Source organism: Stenella coeruleoalba (assembly GCF_951394435.1).
Source record: "Stenella coeruleoalba genome assembly, chromosome: 13".
NCBI lineage: Eukaryota > Metazoa > Chordata > Mammalia > Artiodactyla > Delphinidae > Stenella > Stenella coeruleoalba.
The window spans coordinates 85,049,792-85,076,491 of record NC_137159.1 but is presented as its reverse complement, the minus strand read 5'-3'; positions in this window follow the sequence as shown (position 1 = coordinate 85,076,491).

The window sequence follows — 26,700 nt, the reverse complement described above, 5'->3', positions numbered from 1 at the left end:
TGAACATGTACACACCTATATATTTATAGTTATTTGTAGGGAGGCGATGTGGTTTTCCAGAAGGGACACAATATTCTTATTAAATTTGAAAATACTATTTTTATGTTATTTGCTAGGTTATGCTTTTCAAATAAAACCTGGATTCAAGACCTGCCTACCTCTGAATTCACCTGCCACTCTTTCTCTTGTTTCATATGTTCCAAGCACATTGGCTTTTTTATTTTTTGAACATTTTACTTATTGTTGACTGGACCTGGCAGTTGCTGTTTTCCTTGACTGGAATGTTCTATGTAATGCACCCCCTGTCCACAGCCCAGACCAGATATTTTATTATACATTTCCATGGTTTCCCTTGGAAACCATGGAATAGCTGTAAAATGCTATTTTATAGCATTGCTTATATTTAAAACTGTTGTATCTATTTGAGCATATGTCTTGTGGTTTACAGTAGAATGCAAGTTCCCTGACAGTAAAAAGTGAAGTTCGGTAAGGAAAGAACAAAAACTAAAATGCATATAGATTAGAAAAGACAAATTAAAAACACCTTTGTTTTCAGGCAGCACAATAATCTAGGTAGGAAATTTTAAGGAATTTTAATTTTAAGGAAATTTTAAGGAATTTTAAGGAATCTAAAAAAAGCTTTTTTAAGGAATCTAAATTTTAAGGAATCTAAAAAATTTAGATTTTAAGGAATCTAAAAATTTTTAGATTTTTTAAGGAATTTTAAGGAATCTAAAATTTTAAGGAATTTTAAATTTTTTAAATTTAAAATTTTAAGGAATCTAAATTTTAAGGAATCTAAAAAAAGCTTCTAGAAATAAAAAGTGAATTAAGCAGTGTCATAAGATAGGACAATATAAAAAGTTATATTTCTATATACTAGCAATGAACAACTAGGGGTTGAAATTTTAAAATACATACGATTCCTTAAAATGTGAATAATTTGGGACAAATTTAGCCAAATGATGTGTAAGATCTATACATTGAAAACTGAAAAATATTGCTAAGAAAAATTAACTGTAAATAAATGGATTATGTATAGTTATGGACAAACTGTGTTCTCTAAAATTCATATGTTGAAGCTCGAACCTTCAATACCTCAGAACATGACTGTATTTGGAGTTAGAGTCTTTAAAGAGGTTAAAATGAGGTCATTAGGGTGGGGTCCTAGTCCAATAGGACTGGTTCCCTTGTAAGAAGAAAAAGAGACACCAAAGATAAGTGTTCACAGAGAAAAGACCATGTGAGGAGACAGGAAGAAGGTGGACATTTACAAAACATGAGGAGAGGCCTCGGAAGAAACCAAGCCAGCCAACATCTTGATCTTGGACTTCTCGGCTCCGGAACTGTGAGAAAACAAAGTTTCACTGTTATAAGCACTCAGTATGTGATATTTTGTTATGGCAACCCTTGCAAACTAAGATATATATATGTATACTTACGTATTAAAAGATTCAATATTGTTAAGATGCTAGCTCTCAGCAAAGTGATCTATTGATTCAATATGAACCCAGTGAAAATCTCTTGTAGACATTGATAAGCAAATGCTAACATTTATATTGCAGATTCGGAGGTGCTTATTTTAGGCAGGGCAAATTGGAGAACTTAATGTACTTAAATTAAATACTATAGAGCTCCTGCAATCAAAATAGTATGAATATACATAGTGGAGAGAGAGAGAGAGAGAGAGAGCAGTGAAACCACAAGGAGAATCCAGAAATAAACCACTCGTATATGGTTAATTGATTTTCAACAAACGGGTAAAAATAATTTAATGGAGAATAGATAGTCTTTTTTAAGAAATTGGGTTGGAAAAACTGGATAGCGATATGAAAATAGATAACTTTCAGCACCATATGATACGCACACAAAAAATAACACAAAATATATTGTTAAACTAAAGTTAAAACTATAATACTTTTAGGGCTTCCCTGGTGGCGCAGTGGTTGAGAGTCCGCCTGCCGATGCAGGGGACACGGGTTCATGCCCCGGTCCGGGAAGATCCTACATGCTGCGGAGCAGCTGGGCCTGTGAGCCATGGCTGCTGAGCCTGCGTGTCCGGAGCTTGTGCTCCACGACGGGAGAGGCCACAACAGTGAGAGGCCTGCATACCGCAAAAAAAAAAAACAAAAAAAAAACTATAATACTTTTAGAGAAAGCTTAAGAAACAAACCTTGTGACTTGGGGTTGACAAAGATATTTAGATAGGATGCAATAGGCAATACCAATTAAATAAAAATGAATAAAATGATTTAAAGTTCTGCTTTTTAAAAGACATGTTACAAAAACAAAACAAAACAAAAATAAGCCACATATTGGGAGAAAATAATAGCTATATATATTTTTTTCCAAAAGACTTATCCATAGAATATGTGAAAATACCCTTACAATTCAATAATAAAGAGGCAAATAACCCAATTAAAATAAGTTGAACAGATACTAATCTGAAAAAAGATATGTGAATGGTCAATAAACACATGAATAACTGTTAAACATCATTCATAATCAGGGAAATTCAAATTAAAACCACAACAAACTATGACTACACACCCACTTGGATGGCTAAAATGTAAATATAACTGACAGTTCCAAGTGTTATCAAAGATGTGGACCAATGGAACTCTCACACATTGTTGATGAGAACATAAAATGGTTACAGCTGCTTTGGAAAATTATTTAGCAGTTTCGTATAAGTTTAATCAGAAACTTACTGCTTGACCCAACCAGTCTACACCTACGTATTTACACAAGAGAAATAAAAATACATATCCTCAAAATATATACATCGACAAATACACAATCCACAAAAGACATATCCATATGCACACAAATGTGCATAACAGCTTTATTCATTATAGTCTAGAATTGGAAACAACCCAAATGTCCATCATCATGTGAATGGATAAACAAGATACAATATATGTGTACAATGAAATGATATTGACAATAACAAGAAATTAAGTACTGTTTTGTGAATATGAATAAATCTCAGAAATATTACACTGAACAAAAGAAGCCAAACAAAAGAGAGCATACTATATGATTCCATTGGTACACAATCTAGGAAAGACAAATCTAATTTGTATTTCTAGTAAGTAGATCAGTAGTATCTTGGCTGTGGGGTAATAATTGATTAAGAAGAGCACAGAGAAACTTTTGGGGTAATAGTGGCCTTGTATATCTTGACTGTGATTTTTGTTGCATCAGAATTTATTGAACTCTATGTCTAAAATATGTTTCATTGCTTGTAAATTATGCCTCGGTAAACCTGATTAAAAACAAAGACAAATAAAGCCTCCTTAATCCACTCTTCTCACACTTTTGCTAATCAGAATGATACACTCCACCCTTGATGCTGCCCTAGCATGGTGTTTGTATTCTATTTAGCAGTTGTGTCATTGTATGTTTCTGTAATTAATTTGTTTTATATACATGCCCCCATTTTGATGGTAAACTTCTAGATTCTTAAAACAGTTTTACTTATTGTTTCATCTTCAGTGCCTCTAACAGTAGATTCTTCATAGATACTTATTGAATTGAATTGAGGTGAATCACTATTTGTTGAGTTATTGTCATGTGACAGTTCCTATCTCTGGCGGGCAGGCTATGAGAAAAGGTGGTTAGTCATGCAGTCGAGGGTCAGATCTACCAGCTCTTTTTGTGTGGCTGGCAGAAACTCTCTGAGCAGCAGCAGGAAGCTGGCAGAGTGCTCCATAGCTAGCCAGAGAGGAAAGTTCAGTGGGACCTATGGTACATCAGGATGGAGACCAGATGATCCTGTGGCCTGAATATTTAGGGCGGAAAGGACCAGGGCCGACATCAAGCCAGGGGTTAGGAAAGGGGACAAAATGATAGTCCCTCCTGCTGACCAGCAACGACTTTAATGTTTTACAGCCATCACCTCATGCATCTTCATGTCACTCTGCCAGGAGTCCTGCTTAAGACCTCTGATAAGTCCCATGAGCAGGGATACAGGTTGAGTAGCAGTTGAGAATCCTTCCGAAGATGGTATGCAGCTTGTCTGTGGTCCAGGCTGGATCCAAGTGAAAAAAACTATCAAAGCCAGAGCATTTGACCGTCTAGGAGCAGCACAAAAGATCGCACTCTGGGGCCTCGTTATACTACTTATGTTTTCTGGGCCAGCCCACGGGTCCTTACCAGAGGTAATGAGCAAGAAGAAAGCTAGGCATCAGTGATTGTCAAGATCGCTGTAAATCTGTTCCACCTTCTTAACCTCTGAGGCACAGAGAGCTGTGTTGATGACATTAATCCTGTATTTTGCTCCATCTCAGGAGAACCATGAGAAGATAATGATACACATGTCAACGGCCATGTGTGAAACTGGCAATCAGAGGATTAAACTTGGGAGTGTCTTTGGGAAATTCTCAAAATGCAACCATGGGTTGTCTGAACTCTGCCAATTCCACCTCCTAAATGTGTGTCTTCCATCTGTCCCTCCTCTCTCCAACCCCCAACCCAGTGCCCAGCACAAGGCTCCAATCCTGCCTTTGATCACTGCAGGAACCTCATTACTGACCCTCTGGCTCTAATCAGTTGTCCTCTCATCCATTTGTTCTTCGTTCAGAGTAATTTATTCAAAACATAAAATTGGCTGACAGATTGCTTTGATTAATAATCTCAGATGGCTTTTTAGTGCCTAAGGGAAAAAAATCTAATTTCTCAGGTTATGGGAACATTTTCAACATGGCTCTGATCCCCCAACACTTTATAATCTTACCTGTGGTGTCCTTCCAACTTGGAATCCTCCTCTCTGTCTCTCTCTGTCTCCCTCTCTGGACACAGTTTCCAGATCATTCTCAGACTACTTAATTCCCAAGTCCTGACAGAGGAATTGATGATCCCCACATCTTTTCTTAAAATCCACAGGTTTCTGGAAGCCTGTGGGTGGATTTCTTTCACATCAGTTGCCTACCTATGAACTATTCAACCTGAAGGTAGAAGTGAAGGTGTCGGCAAAGAGAAAGAAGGGCTGGGTGGACATCCTGACTCTGGGCAAGTGTAGGTCTCCCTCTCTCCCTTCCTTCCTCCCTTCCTCCCTTCCTCCCTTCCTCCCTCCCTCCCTTTCTTCTTTTCTTCCTTCCTTCCTCCTTTTCTTCCTTCTTTTCTTTTACTTCCTTCTTTTCTTTTCTTTCTTCTCCCTCTTTCTTTTTAAAGCTATTTTCTTGTTCAATATCATACCAGCTTTTGACTAGTTTCCCACCAATATCTTTGAACAGAATTTTAAAAACACTTTTGCTTCAAAAGTTCCTTTTTCTGAAAAGGTCTTATAGGTGCAACAACAAAATAAGTGCATAGAAAAATCTTACTGTGTTCTTTTGGCTGCACACATAACCTTTTACTCAGTGATTTCTGAGTGTGGAGCAAATAGACTAAAGGTTGCTTATAACAAATTCAACCCCATGGAAAATGAAAATAGAGAAATTAGAAGATGCCCTCATCCATTTTTAACAGGAAAATCACTGAAGCTCAATTAAAAAGACAACAGGAAATCAGCAGAACTAGTTACAGCAATTCTGAAACCAGGGAAGTGTTCCAGAGCACTGAAACAGTTCCTTTCCTGCCTCTATGCCTTTGCTAATGCTATTCCCTCTGTCTAGGACTACTGTCTCTCTTTCCCTTCCCCTGACTTTCTGATCCTTTCAGACCCAACCCTTCTGCATGAAACTGCTGGCATCATCCTTCCAGAGAGCTGTGGTATCCCTTCTTCTGGAATAATTCACTATCATCCTGAACCATAATTCTCTGTACCAGAGTTCTTGAATGTAAACAATAGACAGCTGAATAGGTATCTGAAGCAGAACTAGATGCTTGAAGCAGAAAATAAATTTATTGGAAGGATTCAGTGTCACTCAAAGAATTAACAGAATATCTAGTCAGAGAACCAGGCTGGGAAAATGGGCAGCAAACAGCTGAGTGTCAGCCTTCAAGAACCCAACAGAAGAAGAAGCCAAGTTCACACCACTTCCCACAGGGCAGAAATTTTGGAGATGAGATTAAGCCTAAAACCCATGGCTTACCTACCAGGTGTGCACGGACAAGAAAATGTTCCCTCTTGATGTCTCATCTTCCTCATTCACAAAGAGTTCTTGTAATAATTGTAGCATTGATCAATTTGATATCTTGAACAGGTTTGGCATGTTGTAGGTAGTCGGTGAATCTTGGTGTCTTCCCTCCAAAAGTCCTCCATGCAAGAACTGCTGTGACAGTGTGTAATGGGCGTCTGTCTCCTTAGGGTTGCTCAGTATCTGGAAGGTAACACCGATGTTTTTTTCCCTGCACTTCTCTGTTTACTGCCCTGGGGAGTGACTTTGCCTTTGAGGGCTCCTGCTGAGAATAAACTTGAGAAGAAATGAAGCAACTTAGATGGAGAGGAGCAGGTCCTTCTCGGCAATTCATTGGCTCTTGGGATTAACAGTGGTGAAGTGGAATCACAATGGGATGGTCATGAAAACAGATGGACATTTCTTCAGGTGAGGGAGACCCCTCATTGCCTGCTTCATTTCCAAGGGGCAAATGATCCCATCTAGAGAGGCGTTTAGACCAAGGACTCCTAGCCGAGAAACCCAGAGATGGCACTGTATCAGTCATGCTTTGGCAGGTGAAGTTCCATAATAATTCAACACCATTTTCCTGACTTGTTTTGATGAATAGAAGGAAGTCGCTTTTGAACTAATGGTGTTATTGCGCTTTTGGTAGGTATTTCACTTTTATTTTTCTCCTTTCTTCCTCTTTCCTTCCCTCCCTTCCTCCCTTCCTTCTGCCTTCTCCATTCTGAAACACATCTATTCTTCTGTATTGTTGACTTACAGTCACTAAACATACCATTGTTCATGACTGAACCTGGTATTTTACTATAGAAATTTTCGAAAACAAATTCCTGAAATTTTAACAATGGAGAAATAAGCCTCAGCGTCTGAGAGTGACGCTCACCAATTTTGTTTCCATTTGCTCCTCTTTGTTTTCATTCGGATGTCAGCACAATTTTCATCTCCTTCTGAGCACTCCCTATTGAAAAGCTAAGTGTTTCAAATAGAATGGGCAAGATTCAGTGCACTGCTCTACATCCCGCAAGTTAAGGACGTATCATCTGACCATCAGCACCCCACTGGGCCTCAGAAGAACCATGTTGCCTTGGCTGAATGTCATTTCAGCCAGTAACAATTACTTCTGGAGCCGACGGATGCTTTTGATTTCAAGGCCTGCTTGTTTATTTCTAAATTTCAGCTTGGGAAGGAAATTTGCAGTTACCTCTCAAGAACGTGCCATTTCACAGGAACCATAATGGCCTTTCACCACAAGAAGAGAGTGTGTTTTATTGTAAGACGTGCCACCAGGTTCGTCATCAAAGAAATGGCTTTTCTCAGACTCAGTTTACCTTAGGTGGTGCAAAACTCACCAATTTTCCAAATCTAAGCCTTTTCATCATGTAAAATTTATGCTAAATTCATAATTCTCTTATATGCAAATAAGAAATTAACACAAATTTCTGCCCTCAATAATGTCCACAATTATTTGCAGCCCTCCATAATGTCCACAATTATTTCCAGCAAAACAAAAATTACTTTTCCCCTGTAGCCTTGAAGCACTCTCTTCCGTTATGGTGACTACCCCATCTTTACTGCATTGTATGGATTTGGAAGCATATTTGAGCTTTCCTGCTGTATAAAGTGTCCCTAGAGGACTGGAGTGTGAACCCCTACATTGTTTTGCACACTACCTTACATTTAATAGATATAATTATCTATTATACATACTTATATATTAATAATGTGTAATTAATAGTATTGAATAAATTAGTAACAATTCATGAATTATGTGTGTGCATTTATATGTATATATCCTACTGACTCTTACGAGTCTTTCTCAATTCACCCTATTAACCCCAGATAAGAAGAGAAACAACAGACATATTAAGAGTCATTGGAATATGAATGGATCTAGAGATGATCATACGAAGTAAAGTAAGCCAGACAGAGAAAGACAGATATCATATATCACTTATATGTGGAATCTTAAGAAAATGGTACAACTGAAATTATATGTAAAACAGAAATTGACCCACAGACATGGAGAACAAATTTATGGTTACCAAAGGGGGAAAGAGGGGAGTGATAAATCAGGAGTTTGGGATTAACATATACACACTACTATATATAAAATAGAAAACCAACAAAGACCCACTGTAGAGAACAGGGAACTATACTCAATATCTTGTAATAATCTATAAGGGGAAAGAATCTGAAAAATAATATATATATATATATAACTGAATCACGTTGCTGTACACCTGAAACTAATACAACATTGTAAATTAACTATACTTCAATTTAAACATTCATTGGAATAAATAGACTCTTCCCTTCCCCCAACCTCAGTTTCTTTAGATTCCTGTCATTTATCACCTATGACAATTGTCATTTACATAGAACTCAGTAGACCAAGGCTTTTGTTTGTTTGGCTTAATTTAGTTTTGGTAGAAGAAATTGGGTATACCTGTAAGCCTCAAAAAAGTATAATTTAATGCAACTATTAGATTTGCTGGCTTTGCAGAAATGTAGCCTAAATTATTCTTTATAGGAAGAGCTTCATCCTGGCCTTTCTATAAGTTCTGTAGTAGGACCTTTAGATGATCACCCTGAACTGATCACTCTCTGTCTCAGAGGCAGCTCAGCTCACTTGTCCATGGGTTTTTACAGTGCTGTCCAGCAGAAATACAGTGGTATGAGAAAGCCAAGGCTTCAGAGCGTCCAGCTCTGTTTGTAAACTGCAGACTTCTTTTTTCTCTTGCCCACTCCCTCCTTCCCTCAGAAATAAATGGCATCTTCAAGTGATACAAGAGTCAACTCTTAGTATAAATTTGTCTAATAGAGGTGTGTGCAAATGTTTTAGCATGTGTGTGCATGGGTATTTTCTGTTTTTCTATACAATAAAGTATTGTTTACATGGCATGGGTAGTGGTTATTGTCAGAATATTTTATGCAAATTTAAGTCTAGTAATTTAATACGCGGAGGCCAAACACAAGATTCAGTGGATTCCAAATATTTCACACAACTGTTCCTTGATGCTTGTCTCTGATGTAAGTCTCACTCCCGTTACTGTTAATTATGTGTCTGTGAGCACATCAGTTCAAGTCACTGGATCTCACAATCTTCACCAGCAAAGTGGGAAGGACATCTCCTTTTCTGGCGTGGTGTGACCATGTTGTATGGAATAGAATAGGAGAGTGCTTTGAAAACTCAAAAACTCTATGATATCCTTGTGATTATACCACTGTACTGGTTAAGGGCACCCAGGTATGGGTGTGGCTTGTTTGCTTCAGAGTAGGGTTATCATGAGGAAGAATGGAGAAAAAAATAAAGGGATATGTATGAGAGTAGCAGAAAAAGCAGGAGTAGCTGAAGGGCCTGTAGCCAAATATGGTGACCTGACAACAGACTATGGAGATGATTCTAGAGGTGGAGGTCCATGGAAGGTCACCCAGAGGGTTCCGACGTTACTAATAAAAGTGAATATTTGATCAGCTCAGAGTCCAGTGACCATTAGGGTGTAAGTTCAGGAAAGTGTTGTTTGTTGTTTGTTTTATTTTTTTTTAACATGGTTGATATTTCCTAGATTGTCTCTGTCCAAGCCCACTTATCTTATAGTATCAGGATGAAGGGTTAACATCTTAATACATACAAAATAGCATCTCTTTGTTGTCAGAGAAATACAAGGGATTTTAAAATGATGAATATTGCTGCATCAAAACTGGTCTGTTTTTCTTCTCCTGGAAGCATATGATGGTAATGATGGACCCATCTCTCCCTGAAGCAGTCTTCCAGTTTTTTCCTGAGTCCCTTGCTTTCCATCAAATCATCAGATCATTGAGAATCAGACAAGTTTTGAGGCTTATAGTGAATCAGGAGCAATGTAGACTTCTGAGGTACAAGATGAATAGAAAAACTGTTGACACCAACTCTATTTAGGAAAGGGTCTAGCATGAGTCACTTTTCTATGATGGAGTGTTTCTTTCCAAGATATACCCAGTCCAAATGTCTGCCTCTATGCTCTTATGAGACCATGGTCCCTTTAATTAACTCTGTATTTTGTGTTGCTGTTTTTCTCTGGACCTGCACCCTAGCACACAATCTCTGAATCATGTACTCTTTGTTTCTATGTCCATTTCATGGCACCAGCAAACTTTCCCAAGCTCACTCTTTGTCTATGGCACTGGCATTCTCCTTCATTAGCTTCCACCTTGCAAAATTTTCATCATGGTGACCAGATTTGCTGTAGCAAGCAGGTGGGTCTGTGTCTCATTTGTCTTTCTTAGCTAAGCATGCTTTCTTTTTAAAAATAAATTTATTTATTTATTTTTGGTTGCACGGGCTTTCTCTAGTTGTGGAGAGCGGGGGCTACTCTTCTTTGTGGTGCACGGGCTTCTCATTGCGGTGGCTTCTTTTGTTGCGGAGCACGGGCTCTAGGTGCACGGGCTTCAGTAGTTGCGGCGCGTGGTCTTTAGGGGTTGTGGCTCATGGGCTTTAGAGCACAGGCTCAGTAGTTGTGGCACACGGGCTTAGTTGCTTCGGCATGTGGGATCTTCCCAGACCAGGGCTCGAACCTGTGTCCCCTGCATTGGCAGGCAAATTCTTAACCACTATGCCACCAGGACAGTCCCTAAACATGCTTTCTTTAAATTTAGTTGACTGGATGGAAAAGTATTTTTTTTAAATATCCCAAGTGTGAATTGCTAAGCCCCGGTGAGTAGTCAGTAATGAGATTTTTGCAGTTCTTATAGTTTACAAAAATAAAACAAACCTATAATAATTGGAGTGAATTGAAATTATGTGTGATAGATGTATTTCCACTATGATATTCTAAATCACCATCTTAACCCCAAACCATGCACTGTGTATATAAATATATTTGTTTTGTGCTGATCTTCTTCCATAGCATTTCCAGAAACGAATAAGTTTCCCAGACAGATTAGTTTGTCAACCAATGATGGCAAGCTAGACTATAACACATATTGCTACAATTGCTGGATTTGTGGCCTGACACACTGCTCAGTCAGTAGAAACTGTAATTTATCCATGTTATCATCAATATGTGAAACCTGAACTTGGACAGATAGGTGGGCTGACTTCAAAATGGTCAGATTGTCTCCACTTAAGAAAAAGGGTCAGTTATAAAGCAGCTCAAGTTTTAGCTCAGTTTAAATGCAAGATATTCATATTACAAGTTATACCCACCTTCCCATAGCTCTTCAAAGTACAGCGATAATCAGTTTTTTTCTCACAGGACTCGTTCACAAACCGTGAATTAGAAGCACATAGAAGGAATATGATCGAATGAAATAAAGAAAATTAGGAAAACCACAGTTTTGTGATGTTAAGGAAGATTCCAAGGTTATGGAAGAAAATAATAAATCAGAAAGGACAAGAAATCAGTGACTTCAAATGGGCATCATTCAACTCAGTAAAATCAACATTTCTTGAAAAAAAGCTGAAGCACTACTAGAATGGGAAGACGGTTTCCCAAAACTGTTTTGCCAAGTGCACGTAAGAGGATGTGAAAACATCTGGATTAGGTACCAATCAGGGGGCCCAGCTAACTCTGAGTGTGGGATGCTGGGTTTCTCTTTCTCAAATGTCTTGTCTTGGATGGTAGGTCTGCACCTAGTACCTGACATTGGTTTCTAAGGAGATTATTCCAGGAGTCACTTGCCATTCTCTTGCCATCCTCATGGGCACCAGTCTCATTTTTCTTTAGAAAAGAAAACCTCTGTCCTGTTCAGATAGCAATATGCAATATTTTACTTTCTGAGAAAAGGCATCTGTGATTCTTTGATAGTTTTTAAGGAAGAAAGTCAAATATAAGATATTTACTAAAAAAAGTCACGTGAAATAAAATGAATTTGACTATCTGACCCTGAGGTAAATGTGACAGTCAAAGTAAACAAATTTTCGATCATTTCAAAAATTAGATCACAATGCAGTATTTGAACTAATTCATTTTAAAATACAACTAGACCCTTGATCACTGCCTCTTTTACTGTGAAGATTAACGGTGCTTAAGGGTGTCTTGGATTCCTTTTCCAGAAACAAAGCAGTGCAGGTGAAGATGTTATTTCTGCTGCTGCCATTGTTGTTAGGACTATTGTGGCGAGTTCTCATATAGCGCCTTGTCAGGTTCTCCTAAGCTAACTACTCTCAGCTCCAGTTTCTCATTATTTCCAACGACGCAGGGCTGCTGTGGAAATTCACTTAGATGATCCAAATAAATCATAGATCACATTGCTTGAAAATATGAGACCCATTTTTAATGCAGCAAAACAAAAGATGATTTTAATACTATTGCCCTCAGTGATTACTCTCATAAGATATATATGACTCCTCCCATGTTTTGAAGCATCAAGTGATTGGAAATTCAGAAAAATTGATGTTACTATACATATTTTTTTAAACTTTGTTGAGACTTTCTTTGTAATGTGTGCAAATAAAAAATATTTAATGTTGGCTTAAGTAGAATATGTATTCTATAGTTTGAGGGCATATATATACAACTACATACATATATGGGATAACATTTATAAATTATGCCGTTGAAAATTTTCATACTTGATATTTAGCTAAAGCTATCCTTGAGAAACGGTTATTAACTTTTTTCTATAATTAAGATTTGTCTCACTTATCCTTGAAATTTGGTTATGTAACATTTTCTAGAATACCTCAAGATAAACAATTATACATGATATATAAATATATATATATAAATATGTATTTACAGGTATATTTTAATCCGTATGCTAGCAGTAGTTGTTAGTATTAGAAGTATCTTAATTGTGAATATACAACCTAAGGGTGTTTAGTGCCTATTTGAAAGATTCTCATCGCAAGCCAACATCATGAGGCTGTAAAATGGTACAGCCACTTTAAAAGACAGTTTAGCAGTTTCTGACAAAACTAAATATAATTTTACCATATGATCAGCAATTGTGTTTCTTGGTATTTACCCAAAGGAGTTAAAAACTTATGTCCACACAAAAACCAGCACACAGATGTTTATAGCAGCTTTACCCATAATTGCCAAAACTTAGAGCAAACAAGATGTCCTTCAGTGAGTGAGTGGATGAATCTGGAGGCTTTGGTGGTATCTGTCTTGCTCTCCCTCTCCTGCTTCCCGTCCCCCTTAACTCTTTCCCTCCCTATATGGTAATTTTGAGTTTGAATCTGTCCAATTCCAGGCCCTCAGTCCAGAATGAGGCTGTATAATAACTCCCCCTCTCTTCGTCGCACTTAATGTAAAAACCAACTTGCTCCTTAGAAGAAGGCAGACTATAAATACGTAAAATTTGTTTTCAAGATACCTGTCCCATATTCCTTTTCTGCTCTGTTTTGAAATGGATGTGACTCATCTCACCAGGAACCCAGTCCAGTATAACAAGATATACTGAACAAGAATGAGTAAGAATGTGAATTGGGTTAAACAAAAGGAAAGTGAGTGAAGGAAAGCAGGACAGATCCAGAAGTGTTCACACACAGATTCACATTTAAGCTTCCTAGCATCCAATGACAAGATGCAAGTCACAGAGTCCATAAAGAATAAAGACAAAGTCTTTGCCCCTTAAAACCACAATTATTTCTGATAATGAAACTTAAGCAGACATTTCACCATTGTCCTTATAGATCACACGGTTTCACATAATCAGCAATGTCCATGATGACATCTTTACAGTAAACATGGGGATGAGTTTCACAGGCCTAATTTTAATAATATATTACAATTGTTCTCACTGCATGAAAAATAAAACAAGAAGCCCAAAGAATCAGAAAAAACAATCTGTGGGATGTTGGGAGGAGGTAGAGGAGGTAAAGCATGATGGCACCCAGGCAAATTGCTCTCAGTATCTGGCTCTACACCTTCATGGACTCCAGGGTACCTGGAGCTGAGGACACAAACTTAAGGGTTTCATCGAACCCACAGATAGGGTGTATTTCTGCTACAAGATTGGTTCCCACAGTGTCCATTTTTAAAAATTAGATTCTAAAATAAAAATTAGGCAAGTTCACATAAAAATTAACTGTTGTGAACACTGACAACACTATTTTTGTTCCCACAGAGGAATCCCTGGTGGAGAGCATCCCCTGTCACATTGGGCTGGCATGCTCTGCCCCGTTGGCCCAGGGGCCACCACATCATGCCTAGTACAGAACAGACTCACGTCACTCATCCATGTGGACTCTGCCCAAATTCATCTTCATGCTGATGACCTTTTATTGATATTGCTTCTCTCTGCCCAATTCTGTAAATGTTTTGAACAACACTGAGTCTAAGATCATTCCTGCTTCAGCTCTCAGGCCTATTGCCAGCCAAGTATGAACCTCTGTTCTCAGCTTCAGATGAGCTGGTGGAATCTAGTCCTCAGCAAGGCTTGTGTTGACTAGAGTGTTAAACCGTTGAGTTTGTTCCTGCTTTATGCTCCACACACCCTTGGGAGAAATGACCTGTTCTCACCAATAACGGTGACTCACCAAGGCCCTGATTTCTAATGAGAATGGGGTTCAGGGTTGTTGGCAAAGAATGTCACTTTGGAGATATAGAATAGAACTTTCTTCCAAGGTTGGGTAGGGGGAGTAGGGTGGTGGGTAGTGCTATATTTTGAAAAGTCCTAAAAGGATGGTATATTCCCATTCCACCAGCTAACAAATGGTACTATCCTTTGAGAGTCACTGCTTAGTGTATAATGAATTAACTTTTTATGTAAAAGTGTTCATTAAAAGGTATATGCAACCAATTGTGGTTTTGAAATCCATATTCTGTTAATTAAGGCTGGTTAGCCAAATAGTTCCCTCAGAAAATACTTTCAGGTGTGTATTTATTTTGGGGTATCTTAAATTTTCTCTACCAAATGGAACCTTGCTAAAAATGAATATGCTGACAAAAGTGGCTACTTCATATAAAATTGCCTGGGCACTGGGGCATCCAAATGAAATAACGATAAAAACACAAAGTCAATTTTTTTGCTCCATTGGTTCAATCCAGCTAAGCCTTTGCACAATTTAAGTTTCACATCTTAGATAAGTAAGTGCTGCTTAATTTTTTATCCGATTAGTGAATTACCATATGTCAATATTCTATACATTCTTTAGAACAGATTTTTGTCACGTTTTACAACAGTTTACAATAATCTACTTCAAATCATTCAAGAACCGTGAATATTTATTGAGTGTATTGGATCTGACCTCAGTTTTCTTCAAAAGATACTTTTTTTTGAAAGTTCTGCCTGATCTACTGTAATTAAGCTCCAGACATCACCAAAACCCTTTTAAAACTAACCGTTATACCCTTCAGACTATACCTTCCATTAGCAGCACACAACATGAAATGAAAGAAACATCTTAGAATTATTATGTCATTGTTTTCAGATAATGTAATTGTGCCATATTTTTTTCAAGTGTGTTTTTGTCCTTAAAATTCATTCATTCTATTTTGTCCTCCTCACCAGCTCCTGAAGGCCATTATCTTTCCATTAGTGAACTCAGGGCATCTCTTCCTTTGGTCTTTGATCTGTTATGAACCTTCATACATTCTTCTTGGTGGCGTTTTGGGTCCTCAGGAAGCCTCCGCGTCTCCCCACACACTCAGGATTCATAAGGACACACTTCTGAAGGCCTGCTACATGCACAAGATGTTGCTTTATTGATGGAAGGTGGAATAAGTGTTCATGACCATCTTGCTGTTCTTTGCTACCTTAACAACTCTTGATTTTATTCTGCTTTTTTGTTGTTGTTGCTGCTTTCTTTTTTTTTTTTTTTTTTTGGTAAATTGGGTCACAGATGTTTTATGGCTGCAGAATGCTTTGAAACTTTTTCATATGTTCAGTGGGAAAAGAAACCTCTCAAATTTCATGCTGAAATAATTAAGCTTTTTAATTTTACTGTCCATTTATCAGCACAAGCGATAAATCTCTCTTTATACTGCCTGCTTCTACACATAGGACTTCTCAGGCCAATTACTTTCTCGAGGTGTCTGAAAGTGTCTTTCTAACATCCCTCAGCATGCTTTATGGAGACACTGACACTCTCCCCAAACCTTAGACAGGGCAGGCCACCCCAGGAAACGTCAGTTCGTGCTCCCTGGAAGCGGAAGCAGCCAAGCCCCAGCTACCCTTCAGGGGCTTTGCGCTGTGGCCATGGGCTCTACTCAATGATCTTGACTCTTTCTGACTCGGTTTCCATTGTGCCCAGAATTTCTAGAAATGTCAGCTCACTCCAGAGAATTTGCTGTCTTTGTGGATGCAGCTGATTCAAATAAGTTTTACTGTACATGTCGCACGGCAGTGACAGAGGTAAAGGCTCTGCAGGATCCAGGTCTGATCAGAGTCCCAGCTCTGCTCCTGATGCCACAAGATCTTGGACAAGTCCCCTCGTGTTTATGACCTTCAGTTTCCTCGTGTCAGAAATAAGGAAATAGTGCCTCAAAGGGCTTTTGGGAGGGCAACATATATGTATAGATTCTCTGTGCGTGCCTGACACATGGTGAATGTTCACTCAGTATCAATTTCTTTCTCTTCCATGGATTTCAAAGAATGGTGTTTAGTCTGTCGACTTGGAACTTGTTGAACCATTACATGCTGCTAATATATTCAGATAGCGGAGCTATTAGGGTCAATACTTACACGTTCTCCCATTTGGCTCTTTTTAGCTGACTTACAATTTCTGTGATAGACGGTAGCTTCCTGGTTTAACAGAAGAGGCTGGTCGTAGGAAGTCAGATGGTGTTGCTTTAGAAATAAACTTGTACTTAGTAGAATATTCTGTGGAAAAGACTGAGCTGCAGCCTGACATTTGTGCATTGATTGGTCTTTGTTAAAAAAACAAAAACTCATTTTTCCCTGAAACTGTTTGCCTGACCGGCCTATTCTCTGATTCTCTCTCCCTTCCCTTTTTCATTACTTTTTCAAACACTGAGTTCCTTCTATGTGTTAGACCATAGAGAACTTTTTCCGTAAAGGGCCAGGTGTAAATATTTAAGCTTTGCAGGGCAGATGGCCTTTATGTACCTCCTCAGCGCTGCTGTTGTCTCACAAAAGCAGATCTACAACAGCAAAATGAATACATGAATGAACGTGGTGTGCTTTAATGAAAATGCAGTTCTCATTGGGGCAATCTTGCCTTCCAGGAGACATTCCAAAATATCTGGAGACAGTTTTGTTTGTTGCAGATGGAGAGCGGTGCTGCTGGCATCACAGAGGTGCAGACCGGGATGCTGCTGAGCGTCCCTCAGTGCACAGAGCAGCCTCCAAGCCCACCAAAGACGCATCTGACCCACAATGTCCATAGTACCAAAGTCGAAGAAGAAAATTTTACTTATGGACACTAACACTTGAATTTTATGTAATTTCACAGACAAGAAATATCAATCTTCTTTTGCTGATTTTTCAACTAGTTGAACATTTTTTACCACCCTTAGCTTGAAGCCATACAAAACCTAGCAGCGGGCCACAGTCTGCCAACCCCTGTGCAAGAAAGTGGGGAAACAAAGCTGAGTAGGGGAAAGTGACTGTCCTTAAGATCCTCCTTCTCAGAGCTCAATAAAAGCAAGACAGACAAGTTTCATTTCACGTACTTTCCTATGGAACAACGTGCTTCAGTGGAAAATCCCCCAGAAGAATGATAGATCATTTCCTTGGAAAAACAATCAACTGCAAAGTGAGGTCCTTGGGTTGACCTCCCTTTCCCTACATTTTCTCTCTCTATGGTGATACAGTGGCCTGTATGCTCTGTCCTCACACACCAGCTGCCTCAGCTTCCTTCTGGGATCCTTCATCAGGTCGATATCTGGTTGAGGTCACAGTTGACCTAAATCGAACACCTCTGTGTTCTTTTTTTTTTTTTTTTAGAGTAAAATTGCTTTATGATGTTGTGTTAGTTTCTGCTGTACAACGAAGAGAACCAGCTATTTGTATACGTATATCCCCTCCCTCTGTGTCTCCCGCCCACCCATCCCACCCATCTAGGTCATCCCAGAGCACTGAGCTGATCTCCCTGTGCTGTACAGCAGGTTCCCACCAGCTATCTCTTTTACACATGGTAGTCTATATATGTCGATCCTAATCTCCCAATTCATCCCACCCTCCTCTTCCCCCCCATGTCCACACATCCATTCTCTACGTCTGCGTCTCTATTTCTGCCCTGCAGATAGGCACCTCTGTGTTCTGATGTCAGTTTCCAGACCATGGCAAACCATCCCACATAACAAGTGGACAGTGGCTGCCTCGAGAAAGTAGCAGGACCTGTCATGCTCTCCTGCGATGCTGTTCTCAGTGCGGCAGTGATCTCAGTGACTCTTGTGATGGATTCTTCTCCACTTCATGCAAAATCAGAGAAAGTGCAGATCTAAATTCACTTCCTCCTCCTGGAGGCCATAACTGCTCTACCTCACCTGAGACATCCTAAAATTCTCAAGGATAATTCATTTTTACTGGGGGGGGTGACGTGGGTTTTGTTTCTTGAAAGGGTTTGGGCAGCCAGACACATACCTGTGATCTCTGGGGCTTCTCGGAAGTCTGGCTGTTCTTTCACGTCACCTCTACTCTTCTAAGGAGCTCCTGGCAAGCTCTCCCCAGTATGGGGGACCCGGGAAGTGGGAGACTGTTGTCTCCTCTGCCTTTAGGAAACAAAGCACAAGAACTGATATGTCTCCTCCATGACCCTCTCCTGGTTGCAGTGACCTGGCCACTACTTAGGACTTCAACCCAATGATTTTTTTAAATTGATATATAGCTCAACAAGTAGGTTTTGTTGTTTATCTATTTTATCTGTAGTCTGTATCTGTTAATCCCAAATTCCTAATTTATTCCTCCCCCTCTTTCCCCTTTGGTAACTGTAAGTTTGTTTTCTAAGTCCATGAGTCTGTTTCTGTTTTGTAAATAAGTTCATTTGTATCATTTTTTTGGATTCCACATAAAAGTGATATCATATGATATTTGTCTTTGCCTGACTTACTTCACTTAGTATGATAATCTCTAGGTTCATCCATGTGGCTTCAAATGGCATTATTCTGTTCTTTTTTATGGCTGAGTAGTATTCCATTGTGTATATGTACTGCATCTTCTTTATCCATTCACCTGTCGATGGACATTTAGGTTGCTTCCATGCCTTGACTATTGTAAATAGTGCTGCAGTGAACACTGGGGTTCATGTATCTTTTCAATTATTTCGCTGAGATTTATATATAAAGACCTGGTGAAAGGAAGTCAATGTAATTTTACAAACACATGTGCAAAAGTAGACTCACTTCTCAAACAATATATATTCAGAAAATCAGCTGTACGTCAGCTGTTTGGGATGTGGAAATTGTTTCCCAGCAGTGATTTTGTAGGTGGCTGATACGCTCTTGGATTACCTCCTGGAAGCCCAGCTAACCCAGAGTGTGCCTGCTGACTCCTGCTGGCCAAACTGCTGTGCTGGCAATGTTTTTATAAAGGCACATCGATGCTCAGGCACAAGAATTAATTTATGTTTGCCTTGCTGTGGGGATCCTTTCTCATATCTACTGCTCCCAGAATGGAAGAAGTCTGCCAATGGAAGCTGTCAGTCCTAATGGTAACTACTTCTTAAGGTTGCTGTAAAAATTAATGGAGTATATATATAAAATGTATTTAGAACACTGGCCCATAGTAAGTACTCAACAAATATTAGCTACTGTTATTTTTAAATAAATGATTATGTGAATCTAGCAATTAGCACCACCAGATTTTCCTGCCCTACCTGTATATTATTTGATATCAATCCAATATCCCATAGAAGACATCTTTTCCATTTTTCTGGAGAAGAATGTGAGGTACAGAGAAGGTAAGCGATTTGTGCAAGATCACACAGCCAGCTAGAGATGTTGTTTCCATTCAAATCCACATCTGTCTTTCTCCAAGAGTAGAAATGCTCTTTTGGCTGTATTCCACTCATTCTTACTTCTTTTCAGTAGGAATCTGAGACGTGGATCATAAAAAATTATGCACTAAGATTTTGTTAGAATACCAGCTGCACCATGGTGTTAGCCTTCTGTTGCTGTAGAACACAAGTTCAGTGGCTTAAAGCCACACATGGCTTAGCTGCTTCCTTAGTTTAGGATCTCACCAGGCTGCTGTCAAGTTGCTGGCCAGGGCTGGGTTCTCCTCTGGAGACTCCACCGGGGAAGAGTCTCCTTGCTCACATGGTTGTTGCCAGCATGCAGTTCCTTGTGGTTGTAGGACTGACAGCTTTGGTATTTTTTACTAGCTGTGGGTCAGAAGCTAGTCTCAGCATCAAGAGGCTGCCTGAGGTTCCTAGAGACTCCTCACAGTTTCTTTCCATGTGGCTTCCAAAACATGGCTGCTCAAGTCATTGAGATGGCCAAGGAGCTCTAGAGTGAGTCTTCAAGGAAGACAGAGTCTTACATAGCATAACAATCACCGGGGTACCATGAACCACATTTCTGTCTGTCATAGCACAACTTTAAGCCTGGACGTTGGGGGGCGGGGAGTAGTGGAGGTAGGAAAGGACAGGCACGTTTAGCTGATGACACCTGTAGTTCACTGCCACACATGTGTTGTAGGAGCCGACTTCTATTCTGTGTTTAATTATCTCACTCAAGCCTGTAAAATTCTTCTGTCTTTCATGTGAACTCTTTGACTTAGCTACTCTAGAAAACAAATTCTCTCTCCATGGATCCAGCTTGGAACCTGGGAAGTGTTCATCCCTGATGAACACTGGGACATAGAATTCTGGGAACCATTTCAGAGAAGTTGGGAAAACCTATCCTGTCTATTTTGGGAGAAAACCTCAGGCATTTTGTCTTTGGTGTCTCTTACTGTACCTTTCTGTGTGCATCTCCCTCATGTCTACGCCTGTCCTTGCACAGCTCTGCTCTTTGCTCTGCTTCTTTCAGTGCCATCTGTCCCCTACAGCTTATTGCTCTCAAATCCTATCAGAACACATCCAAGTCCCATCTCCCTTGCAGATGGGCCGTGGGCAGCACATCTCTCTCCTCCAGCCCCTCAATATCTACCTAACTAACAAGGTTGTATATACAGCCCACTGTATATTGGTACAAACCCTACTTTCTTTAGGGAATAATTAGGTACATGGTGACATGCTGAGCTCAGATGCCCCATGTACTTCAAAGCTTCCTACCACCAAAAGAAACTTGCTTATTCATTTTCTACCAGGAATTTTGGGTGACAAACAGCTGTTGAAAAACAGCATTTTGATAAGAGGTATAAGTGATGCAGATACATATGGATAGAGTTTTCCTTAAAATAAACACAGACATTAAATCAAAGGGGAAAATTTGATTGACAGAAGGTATTTTGTTGGAGAGGGCTGAAGTGCTTGTGTACTAAAGTAGAACCACACTCACCACGTTTCTGTTAGGCATGGAGAGACTACTGGGGTTGGCTTCACCAAGTGATCAAGTTCTCTCCTAGCCTGTGTGAGCAGAAGGGACTTGTGCCATGTTTGCATCTGGCCCTGTTGGGAGGACCTTTCTCAGCCTAACTTCCTGTTTGCACAAACTGAACCCAGATATGGTGGTAATCAGACTTCAGTCAAGAAGACAATCGCAACACACTAGGGCAAGGGTCAGCAAACGTTTACTGTAAAGAGCCAGAACGTAAATATTTTAGACTTTGTGGGATGTACGTTCTCTATGGTTACTAATCATTTCTGTTGTTGCCACAAGAGAGAAGTCATAGACAATATGCAACAAACAGCTGTATTCCAACAAAACTTTATTTACAGAAGCAGAGGGCAAACCTATATGCTGACCCCTGCCCTGGGGATGGAGGAGCAGAGGATGGAGGAGCAAAGCTTTGGAAAGAATCTGGTCCTATGATGGACCCTGAGGGGCAAGGCTGCCCTAAACTCTTGTTCTGCTAGCATTAAGAGAGAAGCAACATTTTCTACCCTTTAAGGTATAAGTTTACAAGAGTCTTTGCTACAGAAGCCTATCCTTACCCTAAAATTGAATAAATGGAAAATCAAAAAGTAAAATAAAAATAAAATAAAATTGTTTCTTAGGAGAACTTCATGATCAACCAGATCAATTAATAAAATTTATGCCATAGACTCTCTAGGACATAATCACATCTATATTCATTAGTATCCTCTGTGATACCTAGAATGGGTTGTACACATAGTAAGTGCTTAAATTATGTTTCTGCCTGGTTTATTATTTTATATTATCATTAAAACTATTACTAACACTTGATGTTTCAGGTTGCATTCATCAAATCATGCTTGGAGAAAAATAATAGCTGGGCTCATGTTTGTGTAATAAATAATAATAATTCAGTCACCCATGTTATGGAAAATGTGACACATCCAAATGTACCTGGAATGGTAGGTCACAGCTATGCTGAATGAAGTGTGATGGGATTGAGAATATTTAGTCAGGAGAAGAAAAACACATCAGCTCTAGCTTCCGTCAGCCAGAAGGAAACATACAGAAGAAAGATTGACTTTGAGTGGCCTAGCAGGTAGAAGAAGGTAGAGATGTCTACAGAGGAATAGATTCCATTCCCTGAAAAAGTGCTTGGGTTGAATGCTGGATCACATTCTCAGATAAGCAATAATGATGTCTTCCTTTGATCTCAGAACTTAATTTTTATTTCAGCCTCCCCTCCCCACTGAATGGTGGGGACTTATTTTCACTCATTTCAGCATCACCACCCTCCTACACGATGCGTCTAGGTTGGGTGTGGGCTTTACCTGTTTCCAAGGCGCTGGGCAAGTGCAGATGGGAATGGGTTGTCTGGTCATTCCATCCATACTGACCAGTTTTAACGACCTCATTCTCATCTGCCATGTGGTCACCAGCAGGGGACCCTGCTGTTTGTCCCCATCTTGTGTCAATGGCCAGACTTCCCAGGCCTGCCAGCTCATTTCTTGTGCAGGCTTGTCTCCAGTCTGGGAAAATCTCCCTGAATTCAGGCTCATCTCAGTTTTGTTTTTCAGTTGCCCTCAGCCTGGGAGTGGGGTCGCATAGTGATGTCTAGGAAATGATGTTCCGCACAGCAAGCAGTCTCACGTGTGTTTCTTTATTCATCTTTTGTTATACCCCAGATTTTTTTTTTTTTTTTTGGTATGCGGGCCTCTCACAGTTGTGGCCTCTCCTGTTGCAGAGCACAGACTCTGGACATGCAGGCTCAGTGGCCATAGCTCATGGGCCCAGCCGCTCCACGGCATGTGGGATCCTCCTGGACCAGGGCGCAAACCCATGTCCCCTGCGTCAGCAGGCGGACCCCCAACCACTGCACCACCAGGGAAGCCCTCAAACTTATTTTTGAAAAATAAGGTTGAGTATTAACTTTCCCACAGTCCTTCTCACCAAATTCTTCTGAGTTATATTTTCTCTTTGGGACTAAACCTGGAAATCCCTGGCAGCTTCCTGAGTGGGGTGTTTTTCTGCACACAGGGAACCTGTTTAATAATTCAGAATATTCTGCTTCAGGAAGCAGAACTATCTTACACCAGAGCTTCAGAGTTGGCTGGATTGCCTTGAGAGGTAGTGAGTCACTCATCATTAGAAATGATCAAAGTTCCTGGATCATTTATCTGGTAGCTTGTTGAGGATGTCAAGTACTATATCAGAGGCTGGTTCCATGGGTGGTGGGATCAGGCTTATGGTTTCTCAACTTGGCTCCATATGATAATAACATTTTGTGTTTGTTAAAACGTTCATTGATTTTTCTTACCCTACTCTGAGATAACCTGAATTAAAATCTTAGGGAGCCAGAGAAGTGGTGGGTATTTTAAATAAACTCACCAACTGATTTTATCCAGCTGCCTTATATTTCTTTCTTCTTTTTTTTTTTTTTTGTGGTACGTGGGCCTCTCACTGTTGTGGCCTCTCCCGTTGTGGAGCACAGGCTCCGGACGCGCAGGCTCAGTGGCCATGGTTCACGGGCCCAGCCACTCTGCAGCACGCCAGATCCTCCCAGACCGGGACACGAACCCGTGTCCCCTGCATCGGCAGGTGGACTCTCAACCACTGAGCCACCAGGGAAGCCCGACAAACATTTATTAAGTAATTATTGTGTGCCAGGTACTGTGCTGGGGAAAGAGAAAATTAGTGATAAAAAAAAAAAATCCCTGCCTTCCCTTTAAGAAAGGAATTATTCTACAAAGTAGACTCAAGTATGCACTAATTTAAGGTTCAAAGTGTTAAGGAATAGCCCCCCATGAATTCTTCCAGAGGTGACAGGAGATTCAGGCCATAGTATTACACCTGTGAAGACCCAATTTCCAAATAAGGTGATTTTCACAGGTATGGAGGTTAGGACTTCAACACGCCTTTTGGGGACACAGTTTTAATCAACAAGAGAGGTTCAGATCAAGAGTGTCAGACGATCCTGAGAGGTAAAGAAAGATGACACCTGAAGCCCCAGTGACCTGGATTTAGAAAGAGAGGTGAGTGAACAGAGACAGTGAGTGTGAACAAGGCAACTGGAAGCGGTGAGGGGGTTTCTTAAGAAAGGAGATTCAAGTATGCATAAAAGCCAGTGGGAAGAATCCAGCTGAGAGGGTAAGGTTTAATGTAAAAGAAAAAGAAACATTATAGTACAAACATTAAATGAGGCAGCCAGGCATAAAATCCAAACCTGTGGTACAGGGATCAATTTTACAAGGAGGAAGGTACAACCTCTCTAATGAAAAGAAGAAGAACACAGCAGGAGTGATACTAATATGTTTATATTACAATTTAAAAAATTAGGAATATGGGAGACTTCCTGATAGTTTACATTTTCCCTACAGTGGGAGACTAGGGCACTGGCCCAGGGCTACTGTGTGGGGCTGGGGAGGAGATGCTGGGGGTGGAGGGCTGAGAGGTAAGAGAGGGAAGTTCCTATCGTGGACTCTGAGCCGGTGAGTGACCAGAAAAACAGGGTCGCCATGCGTTGCTGATGGCCAGTTTAAAGTGTTTGGTGGAATCAGAGCTTAAGACCCACAGATGAGATGGTCTTGAAGTTGGCAAACCTAGAAGCTGGAGATTTGCAAAGAAAAGATGAATAAATACATGCTTAAAAACAAAACAAATGAATAGACAAGAAATGTCTTGCGAATGGGTCCAGGGGCCTGGGCTCTAGTGAGGTGTGATGTGGGAAAGTTGGATTGTTACCTGGTGACTCTCACCTAGAACTGACAGGTGAAATGAATACAGCTGAGTTGCTTGACAGGGAGCCCATGCCTGTCCCCATGATGGGTCTCACCTCCCACATTAACCATAAGCTTCTCAAACAGATGAAATGTGACTTTTCGTTTCTTTGGCAGCGCTTAGAACTATACCGTGTGCCATGTATATATATGTGTGTATGGATCTATCCATGCACATTTCTACGTGGATTTTTGGACTCTATTTACATATGTGTAAATATATATGTAGATTACATGTAATATGCAAAATACTTTTTATTTTAAATTGATAGAGATGTCTTACTTAATCATTTTTGCATTGTACCAAAGTTGTACAAGTAGACTCCATTCTAGAGATATAGCAGTTTCCTTTGAGTATTTCACCTTTGAGTTTTTTTTTTTTAACATACAATATTTTCTGATGGCTATAATAAAAGAATCAATATAAAGTAATTGGATAACTTTCTCTTGTTAGTGTTAATACTCTATTTTTGCCTGGTATTCTAGCAGTCATTTTCAATATATAGGTATATGTCCAAATAGACAAGAGTTTTCAATTTTGAATATACAGTAAAATTCCTTAATGAACCTTAAATTCCTTTAAAAAATTCCTTAAGTGTGGAAGTGACATAATAGCTGAATTTTTGAAAAGATCTATATTAGGCAGCTCTGTGAAAATTTAATCAACAGTGTTTCATTATTTGAAATAACCTTACAATGAATGTTCCTGTTAAATACAAAAACACACACACACCTGTAACTTCTTTCATAATATTAATAACAATCCTTTAATTTTCAATTTTCCTTTCATTTAAATTTCAGTATGCAGAGTTTCCTTAAAAAATTATACCTTACAGGGTAAAGACGGAGTATTAATTTCTGTGTCCCCCTCTCACTTAGCTTAGGGCCTGGCACATAATGGCACTACTATTGTTTAATTAAATTTAATTCTGACAAGGCTGAGCTAAGCTTACCTTTGCATCAAAAACAAAAAGATAATTTGCTATGAAAATTAATAATGACAGGCATGGAAATGTTCATTATAGCATATAGAACAGACTGTTCTCAAATACTTGAGAGACTGTTATTATGATACAAATATTGATCCACTAATTGCCAACCATTCATTACAATTCATTAAACAGAGGGAGGCCCAAAGGACTCTTCCTGGACCTCATTCACCAGTGGCCACGAGATGTGAAGTTAACAAAAAAGTGAAACCCGCTCTGTCCCCTACTGCAACCACCACATACACAGAGAAACACAGTTGTGTAGCAAGTTTTCTTCATTCTGATTGCCTTTCCTTTTTATTCTTTTCCCACTACATTATTTTTCTGAATCTGTGAGGTCTTTCTACATGTTTGAGGTCCTCAGGAACCAAACTGCACTGACCAGCATGGTTTTTCTCTTTTACTTTCCTATTTCCCCAAAGCATCAAGCCTGGCACTGACAAATATTTTATCTGATTTACAATATCTTTCTTTTATCATTAAAACATATTTTCATTTATTTAAATAATTTCAT